This window comes from Ranitomeya variabilis, chromosome 4 (assembly GCF_051348905.1).
Source record: "Ranitomeya variabilis isolate aRanVar5 chromosome 4, aRanVar5.hap1, whole genome shotgun sequence".
In the NCBI taxonomy this organism is placed as follows: Eukaryota; Metazoa; Chordata; class Amphibia; order Anura; family Dendrobatidae; genus Ranitomeya; species Ranitomeya variabilis.
Window position 1 is genome coordinate 462,017,942 of NC_135235.1, and position 17,601 is coordinate 462,035,542.

The 17,601-nt window shown below is 44.6% G+C and overlaps 1 long non-coding RNA gene across 1 annotated transcript; it reads left to right on the forward strand.

Moving 5' to 3' along the window:
- The first annotated feature begins 3,090 nt into the window (after positions 1-3,090).
- Positions 3,091-12,580, forward strand: LOC143769026 (uncharacterized). The gene is made up of 4 exons (XR_013214169.1): positions 3,091-3,228; positions 5,389-5,486; positions 12,272-12,426; positions 12,512-12,580. It is a non-coding gene; the product is annotated as an uncharacterized LOC143769026 (long non-coding RNA).
- Positions 12,581-17,601: the final 5,021 nt, after the last annotated feature.

The window sequence follows — 17,601 nt, forward strand, 5'->3', positions numbered from 1 at the left end:
TAACAATTGTTTGAGGTGTGATTCTGCCATCAATTTCTAAGTTAGTTAATTTTTTCAAATAAAACGTAAATGGGTTTAATATTCAATTTCTGACTCTATGTTCTATTAGGTGTTAGCTCTAAGATTTCCAAATCATTGCATTCTTGATTACTTCACATTTTATCTAGCTTCCCAACTTTTTGGGAATTGGAGTTTTACACCTCTAGTTCACTGACGACTACAGAAGAAGTAAAGAAGTATGGAGCCACTCACAGCTTCTCCCTTGCATTAATAGCATGGAGTTTCACTTACAAGGCTTAATAGATACCATTATCTATTCAACTGCAGGTCTTCCATTGCCAGAGAAGACTTTTTGAGCCAAGAAATGCATCTTGGGAAATAGGTATGCAAATTAGTTCTGATCCAGAATGAAGACAGCTGGCTGTCTAGTGCCAACTATTAGAGAAAGCTATCCTATAAGCCAATGTCAAGCACTTTAGCAAACCTTGTAACATCACTAAGAATATTGAGCTAAACCAGAGTCTCCCAAAAGGAAAAGACTCCCATCTGCAGACAGCCATTTGGGGGTCGTTGCCTCATGCACCAGCATAGCAGAGTACTGGTAGGCTCAGTGAGATACCTTTTCCTGGTGTATAACTCTCCCTACGTCAGCTGGCTGTCTTTGTAAGGAGGATTGGTACCCACTAAACCTCCATTAAGGGCCTCTTACCCAACCAATTAGTACACTGCTCTGCATCTATAAGGTACTAGGACCTCGAAAGACCTATTGGCTGATGGATATCTTTTAGAGGAGAGTCTGGTTTGGTTAAATATCATTAGTCATGTTGCAAGGCTTGTTAGAGGGAATCTTGTCACCTACTTTTTTGTATATAAGCTGCGGCCACTGCCATTAGGGGCTTATCTACAGCATTCTGTAATGCTGTAAATAACCCCCCCCCCATGTAACCTGAAAGATAAGAAAGACAAGTTAAATTATACTCACCCAGATAAAGTGCGCCTGCACAGGAGCCGCGAAGGAAGCAAGGAAGAGGAAGTCATTGCATGAAGATGGGAGGTGCCGCACCCGGACCACGACGCCCATCGGACCGAACGACGCCCATCGGACCGGACTGCACCGCCACCCCAGGTGAGTACAATCTAACTTGTTTTTCTTATCTTTCAGGTTACATCGGGGGCTTATCTACATTACATTACAGAATGCTGTAGATAAGCCCTTAATGGCGGTGGCCTCAGCTTATATACGAAAACGTAGGTGACAGATTCCCTTTAAAGAGCTGGTAGCTACTTTCAATAGATGGCGCTAGAGAACCTTCTCTATTCCTCCTGGAAAAGAGCTAATTTGCAAGCAGCTGGAACCAGTTTTAGGGCATTCAGGATGTGCTCATAAATAAGTAAAGCAAAATCCTGTCCGCTAATGCTGTGTCTAGAATATGCCATGTTTTGGGGAAATACATTTTAGGTGGCTTTCAGTTCCTCCATATTACAGGGATATTTTTGTAGATTTACAGTAAATAGCATTGCATGACTTTTCAAATGTATATATACTATACAATACTGTATAACAATTAGCTGTCAATGCAGACTCTTATGAGCTGTGCGAAAAGCTCCCTTTATTGCTTTTTAAAGCTTTCATTTTGAATATGTCTGTCATTTATGAGAACTGTTGTTATAGACAGGGTTCATTAACAATAGCTAGGTCACTTGTTGTAAGTGTCCATTTAAAGTGAACCTGACAGCTGTTATATGCTGCCCAATCTATGGTCAATGTATCAGGCACCAGCTGTATGATCTCAGCCAGTGGCGTACACACCATGTATGCGACGGGTGCCGCCGCATCCGGGCCCCACGGCCGGGGGGGCCCGGTGCTGCCCGGCCCCATGGTGTGTACGCCACCTATTTTTTTTTTTTTTTTGTGTTAATTTTTTTTTTGCTCGGACCAGTCGTCCCGGGGGGGGGGGGGGGGGGGCGCGCGAGAGCCGACAGGGCTTTGCTGTCGGGCCCTGTCGGAGATGAGCGTGTGGGGAAGCAGGAAGCTTCCCCACGGTGCTGCGCTGCAGTTGGAGGGGGAAGGTCACATAGGGGGCGCGGTGATCTCATTTCCGAGCGACCGGAAGTGACGTCACCGTGCACCCTTTGCGACCGACGGCTGCTCGCTCGCTCCTGTATATTGCTACAGGGCGGGCGCTCCGGGGCGTCACTGCTCCAGCACCTCCTCCTTGTGATGCCGTCCTCCTCCTTGCTGCGACCATACATCATCCACAGTCTCCCCAGCATCGCGCTCCTGCGCAGGCGCCAGGAAAGGTCAGAATAAAACATTACAGGAGCTCCACATGGTCACAGCTGATAGAAGACTGATAGAAGCCGCTGATGCTGTGGGCCCCGTGCGTGGGGCTGGGCTGTGGGCCCAGCCGCAGGGCATAGGCCCAGCCGCAGGGCATAGGCCCAGCCACAACCGAGGGGCCCACAGCAACAGGGCCCAGCCACACGCACGGGGCCCACAAGAACAGGGCCCAGATGCTGTGCACAGGCCCTGTTGCTGTGGGCCCCGTTATTATGGCTGGGCCGCACAAACGGGGCCCACAGCAAAAGGGCCCTGCCGTTGTGATCCGTCTGTGCTGCTGGGCCCCAGCCGCTGATGCTGTGGGCCCCGTGCGTGGGGCTGGGCTGTGGGCCCAGCCGCAGGGCATAGGCCCAGCCACAACCGAGGGGCCCACAGCAACAGGGCCCAGCCACACGCACGGGGCCCACAAGAACAGGGCACAGATGCTGTACACATCATGCCTGCTACTGGTCCCCTGGCCCTGTTGCTGTGGGCCCCGTGCATGCGGCTGGGCCCCAGGCCCTGTTGCTGCGGGCTCCATTGTGGTGGCTGGGCCCTGTTGCTGTGGGCCCTGTACAAGCAGTTGGGCCCTGGTGTGGCTGGGCTCTGGGGCCCACAGCAACAGGCCTGTGGCCCATCTGCACATACGGGTCCCACAGAAACAAGGCCCAGTCGCAAGCACGGGGCCCAGGTCACAAACAGCAACAGGGCCTAGGTCACTGGCAGCCGCAGCACATGTGTGTGTGTTCTCAATAACAGTTTATTAAGCAGAAAATTTTCCTTTGTGTACAGGTCTGTCGCGGTAACTGATCATCCAGGAGGGGAGGGAGACAGTAGTGCTCGGAGCGACAGATGGAATATAGCAGCTATCAAAGTCACTCATCACCATTCAATTGTTGATTGACCAGGTAATATATTGTTGATTGAAGGGACATTGCGGCCCAAAAAAGAAATAAGCATACTTACCCTCAGTCTGGGGCAGCCCTTACAGCGCATGTCCCATCCTCCTCACTGCACCCGATGTTGATGATTGGCAGTCTGGTGGTGGGGGGAGGGGCTGCTCGCCAATAACACTTCCTGGTTGTCACTCCGGGTGACACGCCCGCCTCGATTCTTGGAGGCGGCATCTCAAGATGTTGCTTAACGTACCATCTCCATTGCCGAGAACAGAGACGGGCGTGTCACTCACTCCGGGTGACAACCAGGAAGTGCTGTTGGAGGGCAGCCCCTCCCCCCAGCTCTGGAGCACCATGCCCCCTCCCCAATCTCCTACCCCCCCCCCCCCCCAAACATGGAGTGTGGCCTGCTCCGTTGGTGCTGCATTCACAATGACACCACTTGGCCCTGCATGCAAACACGGAGATGGATGCACTTCATAGGTGGCAGGATCGGTGAGTATTTGGCCTCCCTTATATGCCAAACCCTACTGAGTACTGGGGTGATTGGGGAGGGGGTTCTGGAAGAGCTTGATTGATGGTTTAAGTTGCATGTATTCAAACACCATTTGGTTACAGATTTTTACACTAAGGGTTAGCCAAAAATGCATAATGTGCTGGAGGGCTCAGTAAGGGTCCTTTTGCACGGGCAGATAAATTGCCCAATATATGGGCGAGCAAACGAAAAGACCAATTGTCAAATGATAAAAACATTGCCATAACACATGCCAAGAAATTGCCCAAGTGACTGCTTGATCGTTCGGCCGCTGCTGATTTCTATGCACAAATGATAATTCGTATATATACACGCAGGCGATTAGCAGCTGTCAAACAACGATCTGGGGTCCGTGGCATATTGAGCAAATGACCAATTTAGGAGCAATTTCACATTCATCACTACAGCACATACACTTGTCGATTATCATTTGCATTAGCTCATTTGAGTGAGTTCTCGACCGAAAATCAGCTCGTGTAAAAGGGCCCTAAAAGTTTTCCCCCAGTGTTTACACAGGCTGCCCGTTGCCCTCTGTGTCATCTTCGAAGCAGACAGGACTCTGCTGAGCTACAGTGAAACTTAGGTCCCCTTTACACCAGACGAATGTGAAAAGATAATTGTCTGGGATTCAACATATCTGAGCGATTATCTGTTCGTGTAAATGAACAAACGATCGAACAAAAAATTGGTCGCTGGTCGGCGATCACCTCTGTCATGCAGAACCTTAAATCTCTGTTTGTCGTCCATCAATTGCCTTCAATCGTTTGTGTGTAAACACGCAAGCAATCACACACTCATAGGGCTCAATTCTGCATGACTCCTGCGCTGCAGGTAAAGTGAAAAAAACCACAAGTTTTTTTAATTTAATGTTTATTATATTTTTTTGTACGCTATACTTACCTTTTGGTGTCCTCTGCCGTCTCCCGAAGATCCGAAGAGGCAGCGGTGGCTCGGGAAATGCTCCCACCTCCTAGCCACTTCCTCTCCTCAGACTTCCTATGCAGACGTAAGAGGATTCCCATTGGCACGCGATTCAATCTTGACTCGCGCCCCGGTGCTTGCGCTCCCATCCTCTCAAAGTAGCATTTCCCGAGCCACCGCTGCCTGGTGCTATCGGCCGAGTAACTGCCCGAGCGAAACGGTTGCTCGGGCACTAACTTGGCCGATTTCTCAGCCAGTGTAAATGGCGATCAAACGAGCTTCCAGACAAATGGGCGTTTTTTTTTGATTGGCCAAACTATCGGCCCGTGTAATAGGGCCCTAACCCTCAATCTGTGACAAATCGATTCTGATTATATTTTTTGTGTAGGGCAGAGGTCCCCAACCACCAGTTCGTGGACCAAGGTAAGGCTCTATCTTACCTTGTCCTCACTTCAACAGCACATGTGCGGGCAGCGGCCTTATACCTGCTTCTTAGCGGGTCCACACTTCCGAAAGGAAAGGGGATTTGGGACCATTGTAATGTTGTGCAAACATAGGAATTTGTCTTCCGCCTTTAACCCATTCATGCAGCAAATCAACAGCAGTGACCAACACATCCCAGGCCATCTTCCCAGTCACTCTCTCACCCTGAGCAGTAGCCCCATAGCCAGTCTCACATACGCTGCAATTTATTTACCTATTTTTTTTACTTGCAGGCCACTGAATACTCCCAAAGCAACGAAGAGCCTGTCAGAGCCAATAAGAGGGCAGCTGAGATCGTTGGAGTCAAGAGAAGCTCTTGTGCATACTTTTGGTAAGCATGAATAAGACCTATATGAGAATAGTGCTGAGTGGAAGCATGTCCATTTTCTGCATACTCTGCACCTCCCCCCACATGACTATCAGATTGTTGTCAATTATGTAAAGTTATTTTTTTTGTTTTACAAATTTGTATATCATGGCATCCTATGGGCTTACCTTTGGGGAAAATTTGTATTCTGTATAGCCCATAGATTGGAATTACACAAATTTGTAAGAACAGCTTCACATACCTGAGAAGATGCTGAATTTGATGCTGCTGCAAGCTCTGAGCAGATGGCCCATCGTGGGTACCAGGAAATATGAATCTTTTGCACCTTTTTGGTGCAAAGTGCTATAGTGTACTGCTGGAGGGGGCACAGCACCCGGCTGCTTTAAAGGAATTGTCCAGGCTAAGTGTAAAAACCAGTGTTTGCTTATCTGCCATGCAGAGGACTCATCTTGGTATGTTGCTGAATAAAGCTGTTTGCGCAGAGATCTTATCAACTCCTCGGTTTTATGCTTTCATGACGATGGTTTTTAGCACTGAAAGGTGTACCTACATTCACCCCTCAAGCATCAGACTGTGTGTGACAGAGCGGAGATTGTGTGTACAGTGCAGCATTGGGTAGCCCTGATTTGATCTGTCTTTTCCCTCTTTGACATCCTCTAATTGCTAAATTAAAAAGAGGTTCCTGCATGAATAAAATCCAGGGGCTGTGCATTAGAAGAGGGGCTGGATCTCACCAGCCATAGCTTTATTCAGCAGCAAACCAAGATACACCCTCTGTACGACGATTAAGCCAACTATGATTTGTCTTTACACTTAGCCTGGACATTCCCCTTACAATGCCCTTTTGAAGAGCATGGCTTCTCTTCCTGGCTTAATGGTTACTGGCATTATTGTTAATGGTTACTGGCACCTGTGAGCTATGTGGATGTTGGAGCATGTTCTTGCTCCAGCAGTCACTTCCCGGTCTGTTGGGATGCTGTCGGATGGTGGCTGTCGCGCATGATGTCAGGTGTGGTGTGGCTGGCCAGCCAGCACAGCGGGACATCTCCTTATAAATAGGCAATAACCCTAGCAGCAATCTACCCTGTGGAATTGGTCTTGGAACTCGGTAATGTGTGGGTCTTGTGGGCTACCCCCTGCGTAGATTTTTTTTTTGTCTTTTGCTAGCACAATTTTTTTTACTCAGTCTGTATTTTGAGGTCTTGACTGCTTTATTATGCATTAAGAGGTACCCAAATGTGTGTTATATATATATATATATATATATATATATATATATATATATATATATATATATATATATATATATATATATATATATATATATATATATATATATATATATATATATTAGGACTTTCTGATCATCATTATCCAGTTGTGGTACAAATTTTGGGTAACTTTGGGCCCCGAGAGCTAGGAACGCCTCTGTTTTTGGTCTTTTTCCTTAGTTTCTATATTTCGCTAGGTGAGGCACAGAATACTCTTAATTATGTAAAGTTGTTTTATTTTCATTTATAATTATTCTATGGGCTATTCGAAAAAGTTTTGCTGCAGAGCCTCAGCAGGCTTTTCTCTAGATAGCTCAAAGACTGCTTGTTTGTCAGAATTTGTGAAAAGAAACGTATATAATTCAGAACATTCTGTCTCTTACCTGTATAACTACACTATCATAGGTGCAGGAGATTCTCTGGAAAAATGTTATTTTCTCCATGCTTACCAAGCAGCAGGCTGTTTGCTCTGCGCTGGCTCACTGGTAAACGCATCCAAAATATTGGATGACCCCCAATGATTGAATGTGTGTTTCCGATACAATTTCCTCCTCCGTGCTATAGTGCATATGTGTATATATATATTTTAAACATTAGCATAATGCACTGTGCCATATTGATTATATGTGTTATACACCACTATGTATATCTGTAAATTTGGGATATTGAGTTGTTGCCTCCTTTGTGATATAATTTTTTGGTTTACCCAGTCATGTACCCCCCATGCCTACAGATCTATCTTTCTGTTAAAGCGGAACAACCACTACTTTTTGGGGTGGGTGAAGCCCTCCCACCAGGCTGCCACCCACCCCCGGGACATCCACTTTTGTGACGCCCCACATTGCAAAAACCCCGGAGTCCCTGGGTACTGACCTGCATCCGGCAGCCTCCTGCCCCTGTGCAGCTTCATGCCCGAGCTTCCTGTAAGCTCGGGCAGCTTCGGAACGGGGGTTATGCCGAGCGCGGCATCCCCTGCGTGTATGTCCATAGGAATCTAAATCTATATGCACTTATGTGTATAGGGATGCGAGGGATGCCGTGCTCGGCGTAACCTCCGTCCCGAAGCTGCCAGAGCTTACAGGAAGCTCGAGTCTGAAGTGGTGTAGTGGGGTCACAGGCGCAGGAGGCCGGCGAATGCAGGCGAGTACCCGGAGACCCCGGGTTTTTGTGTTGCGGGACATCCCAAAAGCAGATGTCCCGGGGGTGCGTGACAGCACGGTGGGAGTGCTCCACCCACCCCCAAAAATGGAGCTTGTTCCACTTTAAATGTAGAATTGTTGGGATATTTTCCAGCATGGGGTCTTATGCTGATCTCGGTAGCAGGAGGCTTCCATATGTAAATGCTTTCTCACACATCTGTTCAGAACAATGGATCTGAACAATGGAGAGTCATTAGTGTCATAAGCCCATTGTTAGCTTGGTATTCACTATCTTTGGTGCATCACAAAGTGTTGATGCAATGAGATACAAGTTTCATTCTGAACTCTTGCTACATCTGTATGTCATTTATCTGCCTAGCTTTGAGGAGGGTGTCCTGGGGCATTCCTAGGCTTCACGGTAGCTATTTCCTATCTGTGGAGGTGGTGTATGGCTCAGCAAATATGAGAATGGAGGAGCCACAACAATGTGCAACGAGGGGCATTGGATCAAGCGATGCAACTCTGTTCCCCATAGTACTGCTTGCACTTCGCCTTTATGGAGGAGCATGTGAGCAGCGCCGCGCAATGAATTGCGACAGGGCAGAGCCTGACACAGGATTTTAATTGACTGCCTCCTGGCAGCTCGGAGAGTGGTGATCCCGGCGATATGGGTAACAGTGCTTCCCAGCCAGCGAGTGGTGCAGGGCAGTATAAAAAAAAGATGTTCAGCTAGGGGTCCTGAATCTACCATCAGACCTAGACCATTCAGTGTATTTATGTTATGCCAGGGAGGAAACGTGAGCAATGCTTTTGCAGTTCAGTAGTGGTTATACTAAGTTGTTCTGCAGCTAGAAGGTCACACTGAGTTACACGGAACTAGAGGTAGTCTGCAAGAACCCCTTGATGGGAGATGTGATGTATTTCCAGGAGACATAGCAATTGATGCCCTACAGTCAGACAGACCAGATCAGGTGTTTAATCTAAAGTTAAGGTTTTACTGAATTTAGCTCTTCAGTTCAAGTGGTTTCCAGGTTATGAAGCTCTGCTGTGGAGGGGGATATAAGGTTGAATGTGCTTTGTTTCTACAGGAAAAAGCTTTACCATTATGTCAAGCTACAAGCATCTGAGCGGTGCTCAGAAGCGTAAAAAAAAGAGAGAGGAAAGCCAGAAACATGCCAAAATGCCCAAAATCAGTAGTTTCTTCAATGCCCCTTCTTCTGCAGAGAGCTCTGTTACTATTTCACATACAGAAGATTTAGAAGCAAGGGCTGAAAGTCTTTGCTCCTCAGAGAATTCAATACAGGAACTGGCGCAATCCAGAGATCATCCTGCAGCAAGTACAGTTGAGCAAATGGCACGTGTTACTGAAGCTAGCACGGAAGATATTTGTGAAAAACAGGCAGACCAGCCAGGCACTTCTGGATTGGCTAGCGAAGAATTCGTTATGCCATTTGATAGCAGTACGAGTCCTATCAACCTTGCTTGTGAAAAATACATAACAGACAGAGCAAATTTCCCAGTTACTATAACAGACTCGTCTGTTAAGATGTTTATAATTACGCATGGCCCTTGCAGACCACCAGGACCATTTCCTAGAGATAATGACGACAATAAAAGATGCTTTTCTGCGAAGTATTATGAGAAAATAACGAAAACAGGTCAAAAATTTCCAGTTTCTTGGCTTTGTTACTCGCCAAAATTAAATGCAGCATACTGTGAGCCATGCTGGCTGTTTGGTGATCGAAGAAAATTAGGATTTTCCCCAGCTTGGGCCAGAGGACTTAAAAACTGGAGAGGCTTATCGCACAAAATACAACGCCATGAATGTTCACAATCTCATCTAGAAGCTTGTGTAGTTTATGATCAGTGGCGAAGAAAGGGATCAATTGACCTGCAAACTGAAAATCAGTTAAGAAAACAACATAATTTCTGGAGGCAAATTTTAAAAAGAATAGTGAATGTTACCCTAACAATGGCCATGGCTAACATGCCATTTCGGGGTCACAGAGAAAAAATTGGCAAAATCAATAGTGGTAATTTCCTGGCAATTATAGAGTTACTAGCACTCTATGATCCCCTGCTTAAGGAACTGCTGGAACTGCCAGAGGGCACAGCAAAATACCTTAGTCCCAGAATTCAAAACGAATTAATAGAAATTTTGTCAACCAAAGTAAAATCTGAGATTTTATCTCAAGTGAATGAAGCTCACTTCTATTCGCTGATCATGGATACAACGCAAGATGTATCAAAAACTGATCAGATGAGCCAAGTAATTAGATACGTGTCTGTTGAAAGGAATGCAAATATGAGAGCCACGAAAGTTCGCATCCATGAAGCCTTTCTTGGATTTCAAGCCATTCATGACCAGCGTGCTGCTGGTATAGAGAAAGAGATCCTGGAATGCATTGACAGCAATGGCCTTTCCATTCATAAGTGCCGTGGTCAGGGCTATGATGGAGCTGCCACAATGAGTGGCATCTATTCTGGTGTGCAGGCCCGAATTTTAGAAAAAGAACACAATGCTATGTATGTTCACTGTGCAGCACATAATTTGAATCTTGTTCTTCAAGATGCTGTTTCAGAAATTACAGAAATTTCAAACTTTTCTGATATATTGCAACATGTCTATACATTTTTTGGGGAAAGCATACGACGTTGGGAGCTTTTGTCATCATTTACAAGCAGTTCATCGGTCACACTAAAAAAATTATGTCCCACACGCTGGTCTTCCCGTCATGAGTCGCTGCTTGCCCTAAGATTTCGTTTTTCTGATGTAATGATGGCATTGTCAAAAATCATCCTTATTTCATCCAAAAAAACTGAAATAAATGAGGCAATGGCTCTTAAAAAGAAAATGGATTCATTTCAGTTTGTTTTTTTGGTTGTCCTTCAGACAAAAGTATTACAGACTGTTAATGCACTGTCAACCATGCTGCAGGCAGAAAGCATGGATTTATCTAAGGCAACTAATTTAATAAAGAATGCAGCTGAAGAACTTTCACAATTCAGAAATCATTTTGATGAAGCGAAAGAGAGCGCTATCTTGTTGGCACGCAGCTGGGGCATCTCCCCAGCTTTTGAAAGTAAGCGATTATCAAAAGTTAAAAAGCATTTTGATGAACTGAGTACGGATGAGAGATTGCACATTCCGGAGGACCGATTTAAAGTCACCGTGTTCTATGAGTATTTAGACATCATTGTAGGTCAGCTGTCAAACCGATTTAATGGAATGAATCGGGTTGTGCAGTATTTTAGGATACTTCAGCCTGCAGATCTGGCATCTTCCTCAGATGAGGAATTATATGAGGCTGCATTACAGCTGCAGAAAAAGTACAACCAAAATCTTTCACCAGCATTTCCAGCCCAGCTTCTGAGTTTTAGATGTGCTCTAAAGAATGACATTCAAAAATTGACATCTGTCAAGGACCTTGCACATTTACTGTTAGTCGAAAATAGCCTGCTATCGTCAAATCTACCGGATGTGTGCATAGTCTTACTTTTATTCCTAACCTTGCCAGTAACGGTAGCATCAGCAGAAAGATCCTTCTCAAAATTAAAACAAATTAAAAACTATCTAAGAAGTACAATGTCTGAACACAGACTCTCTGGTCTTGCCATTCTAAGCATTGAAAATGCAAGAGCCAACCAACTTGACATAGATGGCATTGTTGACCAATTTGCTGAAGCAAAAGCACGTAGGCGCCAGTTCTAACCTTCCTAACGTTTGTTATACTCCGTGAGTATGCAAGTTGAAGTTGAAGTTTTATTTTTTTTTTATAGAGATGGGTGGATTTTCCATACTTATTTCCAGATTCCCCTGGAATGTAATTTTTTTCGTAAATGCCAGTTTTGTTAATGTTTTAATCTAGGATTTTAATTGGCTATCAAAACACCTCTTTTTACAATGAGACTTAATCTTCTCTTAAAAAAAAAATTCACCCATCTCTATTTCAGAGTTCTGGTTTCAAAGTTCCATTTGTTGCATCTGCATGAATGCATCAGTTCTTTATGTTGTTTAAAAACGTTTTCTAAGCCTTTTGCAGACCTGTATACAGCTGTATCATACACCATTCACATGTCTTTGCAGGTGTTGTAAGGGGTTAGAAGCTACTTTGCCCTGTCCATATTTTGCAGAGGGCAAGTGGCAACTATTTCCTTTACAGTAGTTAACTGACAATTTTATTGGCCATTTTAATACTGAAAATATATCTACGCGTCAGTCACTAAAATGTATTTTGCTATATCTGTTTAAATATATACCATTATGGTATATTCTAGTTTAAAAAACAAGCACGTTATGGTGAATGGCAGCTGTATGCACACATGGTAAAAGGCATTCAAAGTCTCACTCAACTAATTTGTGTTATTTACATTATAGGTTGCCACATCTCAATATTTGCGGAATGTTTGGCCACAGTTTTGGTTTTGAGTTCAAGTTTCAGAAGTTTAGAATGTTTCCAAGTTTTTCTGTTATTTTCAAGTTTGGGAGTTTTTGCTGGGAACACCACCATTCTCTGTTGTTCAAAGTTCCAGGTAATGTTTATCATACTAAAGTGAATAAATGTTTAGGATCACACTGTATTGGGGATGGCAAATAATAATAGTTTCACTTTTTTAGGTTGAATTCATTTTATCTATTACTGCAATGCAATGCTGCTTTCTCCTGCAATGCTGCTTTCTGGTAAGTCTATTTTTTATTGCCTTCGCCATATAAATTAGTAATTGGGGGGTGTGGCTGTGGAGGGGGTGTGGCTGTGGAGGGGGCGTGGCTTAACATGCAAATTTTTGGCGCGCTACGCGCGCCACCTATTCCCCTCCCTTCTTCGGGGGGGGGGGGGGCCCTTTGCTCAATTTTGCTATGGGGCCCTGTGAAATCTATGTACGCCCCTGATCTCAGCCAGGTATGTTTGATTCTGAAACACTGCAGCATTTCAGAGAAGAACATACTTTAAAAGCCGATGGGGACAGAGCAGCGCTGAAGACTAGTCGGACAGGTGGGTACCTGGCAACTTTGCTGCCCTGGGGTGACATGTCTAAAGGCCCCGTCTCACATAGCGAGATCGCTAGCGAGATCGCTGCTGAGTCACAAGTTTTGTGACGCAACAGCGACCTCCATAGCGATCTCGCTATGTGTGACACGTACCAGCGATCAGGCCCCTGCTGCGAGATCGCTGGTCGTGTCGGAATGGCCTGGACCTTTTTTTGGTCGTTGAGGCCCCGCTGACATCGCTGAATCGGTGTGTGTGACACCGATCCAGCGATGTCTTCACTGGTAACCAGGGTAAACATCGGGTTACTAAGCGCAGGGCCGCGCTTAGTAACCCGATGTTTACCCTGGTTACCAGCGTAAATGTAAAAAAAAACAAACAGTACATACTCACCATCTGATGTCCGTCAGGTCCCTTGCCGTCCGCTTCCTGCTCTGAGTGCCGCCGTACAGTGAGAAGTGAGAGCACAGCAGTGACGTCACCGCTGCGCTCTGCTCTCACTGTATGGCCGGATCTCAGTCAGAGCAGGAAGCAGACGGCAAGGGACCTGGACACCGAAAGGCGAGTATGTACTGTTTGTTTTTTTTGGTAACCAGGGTAAACATCGGGTTACTAAGCGCGGCCCTGCGCTTAGTAACCCGATGTTTACCCTGGTTACCCGGGTGCTGCAGGGGGACTTCGGCATCGTTGAAGACAGTTTCAACGATGCCGAAGTCGTTCCCCTGATCGTTGGTCGCTGGAGAGAGCTGTCTGTGTGACAGCTCCCCAGCGACCACACAGCGACTTACCAACGATCACGGCCAGGTCGTATCGCTGGTCGTGATCGTTGGTAAATCGCTTAGTGAGACGGGGCCTTTAGTCTATACACCCACGTGGAGTGAGACCTGTCAATTTACGGCGTGGAGAGGCCCCTGGGGGCTTTAATGAGGATTCCAAGATCCTGTGGGAGATCCTGACTTTTACACTAAATGGGAGCATCTCTTTTTTTTCCCACAAGGGTCAACTGCATTTTTGGGTAACTTACTCAGGGTTGTTTGACAAACTACTACAGTCAATCAATTTATTTTACTACAATGGTTCCAATTTTGTTAATAAGCGCCCATAATCCATAAAATGTAATTATTGTGCATCGGATTAGGGACAATCAAAAGATAGAACCTATGGAGCCAAATACCAAGGATAAAAGCTGGGTCTCCTTCAAGTGCTGGCCATCCCACTGCCTGGAATAGAAGGACTAGGTACTTCTTTCTCTTTCTCTTATATCCATGATCCTCCTTGGGCTGATCATACAAAAACTTGATTTCTTAAGTTGTAGGGCTCATTAAAGGGAACCTGTCACCTGAATTTGGCGGGACCAGTTTTGGGTCATATGGGCGGGGTTTTCAGGTGTTTGATTCACCCTTTCCTTACCCGCTGGCTGCATGCTGGCCGCAATATTGAATTGAAGTTCATTCTCTGTCCTCCGGAGTACACGTCTGCGCAGAGCTTCAATCCAATATTGCGGCCAGCATGCAGCCAGCGGGTAAGGAAAGGGTGAATCAAACACCCGAAAACCCCGTCCATATGACCCAGAACTGGTCCCGCCAAATTCAGGTGACAGGTTCCCTTTAAGAATAATTCTCACCATGCATAACAATAGGGTCTATAGCAGTGCATGGGCCCCTTCTATAATATGTAAGGCTGTGGTCATCCATAAATCAACCCATACCTCCAAGCACTTTATGACTATCCATCAGCGTAATGTTTTGTTCAGCACTACTGAAAATAGCCGTAGTACATCAGAAAAGCATTTATACGAGCTGTGCTATTAGAGATTTGTGGTGAGACCTCAGCGTGTTTGGCTCCATGTTTACATCCCCATTAGTCTGTATAATTATCTTCTTATGTAACCAGTTCTGTAATGGGGCCAGCCCTCCAATCATTATATATCACAGTCCTCTTTCTATAGAGTGCACATTTTTCTGTAACATTTTTCAGGTAAGATGTCAAGGTGACATGATATGATAAAACATTGCTGAAATCCTTCCAACTGCATGGCTTGACTCTTTGTTGCTGGAGGCCTGCGGCACATCTGTTTGATGGTTATCTGTTGAAACATTTACTGTGTGTTTGGGAAATTGAACTATTCTAAGTGAAGATAATGCATCCGGGAGGAACTGCATTCCAAAAATATAATTAGTAGCAGAGAAATAATTATTGTGATATTAACCACTTGCAGACCAAGTAGTTTGAAGATCCTGGGTCTCATTGAAAAATCTGTAACAGAACATTCCACCAGCCACGTCACATTTATAACACTGTGACAAAGGTACCTTTGGGCCCTTTGATTTACCATGGCCCAGATGCAACTGCTACCTTTGCACACCCTTTGGTACTGTTAATGGACCCTGACTTTCCCTTTTGTGATCTTCACTATGTACACTGAATTGTGAGGTCTAACTTTTTCAAAATTACTTCCTGCACCAGTCTATTTTTCAAATTGATATGATGGCAGATAGTTTATAATGAAATCACAACATATATCAGTGGTTATGGATAAATTAGCTTGCATTTAGAAAAGATTATTATTTTAAATAAATAAAAAAATCAAATCCAATTGTAAAGTGGCCTTTATATACACTAGAATAAATGCAATTAGTGGTGTCAAATCACTTCAAGCTCTCCAATATACAGTTATACCACATCACCTGCCCCTGATGAAGTCACGATAGTGACGACACACGTCAGGTTCTACAGGAGTTGGACCTTGCTCCTGCGCCTCTAACATTTACGAGTGAATCCTGTGAGCTGTGAGCATATCCATCATGGTTGCCCATTGAGTAGGAGGAGGGATTTCTATTATGGCTGTTATATACTGCTTGTATTAACTGGACATGGTATACCTTGACTGGTCCTGTTTACAGTTATCTTCACACCTAATGATTTAGATAGATATTACAATAGTGGTGTTTTTATACTCTTATATTGGGTACCAATCTCTTGGTTTAATGTTGTACAGTATCGAGTTAAAGCTATATTATAAACCTCCAAGATGTATAATTTGTTTATGGGTAACCCTCACGCAATATCTAACAAACATGGGGTCCAGTAAAAAGCAGTAGATGAAATTGTACTACAGTATATCATGTATGCTGCCCTATAAGTATCTGGATAATCATGTTATAATAATTTTTGTATTGGTTGACTTATGAGGCGTCAGTTAGCAAACCATACTCTTGCCCCTTATGGGGATGATGTTCACATATTGGTATGTGTTTTTAAATGTTTTTTTTTTTTTTCACATTTGTGTGGTTAATGGATTATATACAGTAATAAATTGGCTAATTTTTTCTTGTTGATCCCTGCAATTTGCATGTTTCTTTCACCTTTAATAACAATATATAGTTATTGCACACTCGCCAACCCTCTTGTTCATCCAGGAAGCATCCAGAAAACAGCAGATCTCCGAGACTCTAAGAAGAATTGGCAAATCTCATGGGTATCTCCAAAACCTCCAGAAAAGCAGAACTTCCAGAAGGTTTTTGGCACTGAGTGAGTGGAAATGGTGTGGGGCTGTCATAAAAAGTTGTGTTTGGGGCCATCGCATGGTGGATGTGCTGTGAAAGATGCATGGAGGGCCATAGTCTCCTTCTTAAGTGTAATACAAAGTATGACTTATTATTCTGACTCTTCAAAGCAGTATGAATCTATAAATCCTTAGCGATCAATCTCTTTGATAACTGTAGGATAATAACAATCTTTATTTTTATATAGCGCTAACATATTCCACAGTGCTTTACAGTTTACACACATTATCATCGCTGTCCCCGATGGGGTTCACAATCTAATCTATCAGTATTGTCTTTCAAATGTGGGAGGAAACCCCTGTAAACACAGGAAGAACATACAAACTCGTTACAGATATTGTCCTTGGTGGGATTTGAACCCAGGACTCCAGCATTGCAAGGCCGCAGTGATAACCACTTAGCCACCGTGCTGATTGTTGTACTCACATGCCAGGCTTCCTCAGACAGTGCCAACTCAGCTGTACTGACTTGTAATAATAGTCCAGGAGTTGATATTCTCTGAAATTTTGTATTAAGTACAATGCAGAAGGTGGAAAGCGTAATCCCAAGCAGAGCAGTACACATGTGCATCCAAAGATGGCTGCAGCAAATGATAATAAAGAAGAAGGGAGGAGCAAGGGCTAACATAATCAACTACAGGAGAGACGAAGGGACAAACTTCAGAGGGCAGAGCTTCTCCATTGCAACAGCAGAATTAAATGCATAACACAGAAAATACACAAGTTGTTCCCATTCATGGGACACAACACTTATTGTTAGCCACATAGACCATGTTCTATCTAAAATTGAGACACATACAACTTACAGTAGAATAGAAAATGATCCACAGCAACCAAGCCACAGGGATGATTTTATTGTAGGCGCCGTGATCTCATGTGGACGTCGCTCCCTTAATTGTTTTTTGTGAACAGTGTGTATATTTACGGCACTATGGACAACAGCGCATGCGCAGTGACTTAGTGTACACGTCGCCTTGGTAATCTAGCGGCGGATACTTGGCGGCTGTATGTTTGGCGGCATTGCCGTTGACACACACGCAGTATGTTATGTGACACTATTCTATACATCTTGTATACGGACACGATGTTAGTATATATGCGCCGCCTTAAATACTAGATCACAAGGATGATCTCAACGCGGGTGCCCTAACTCCA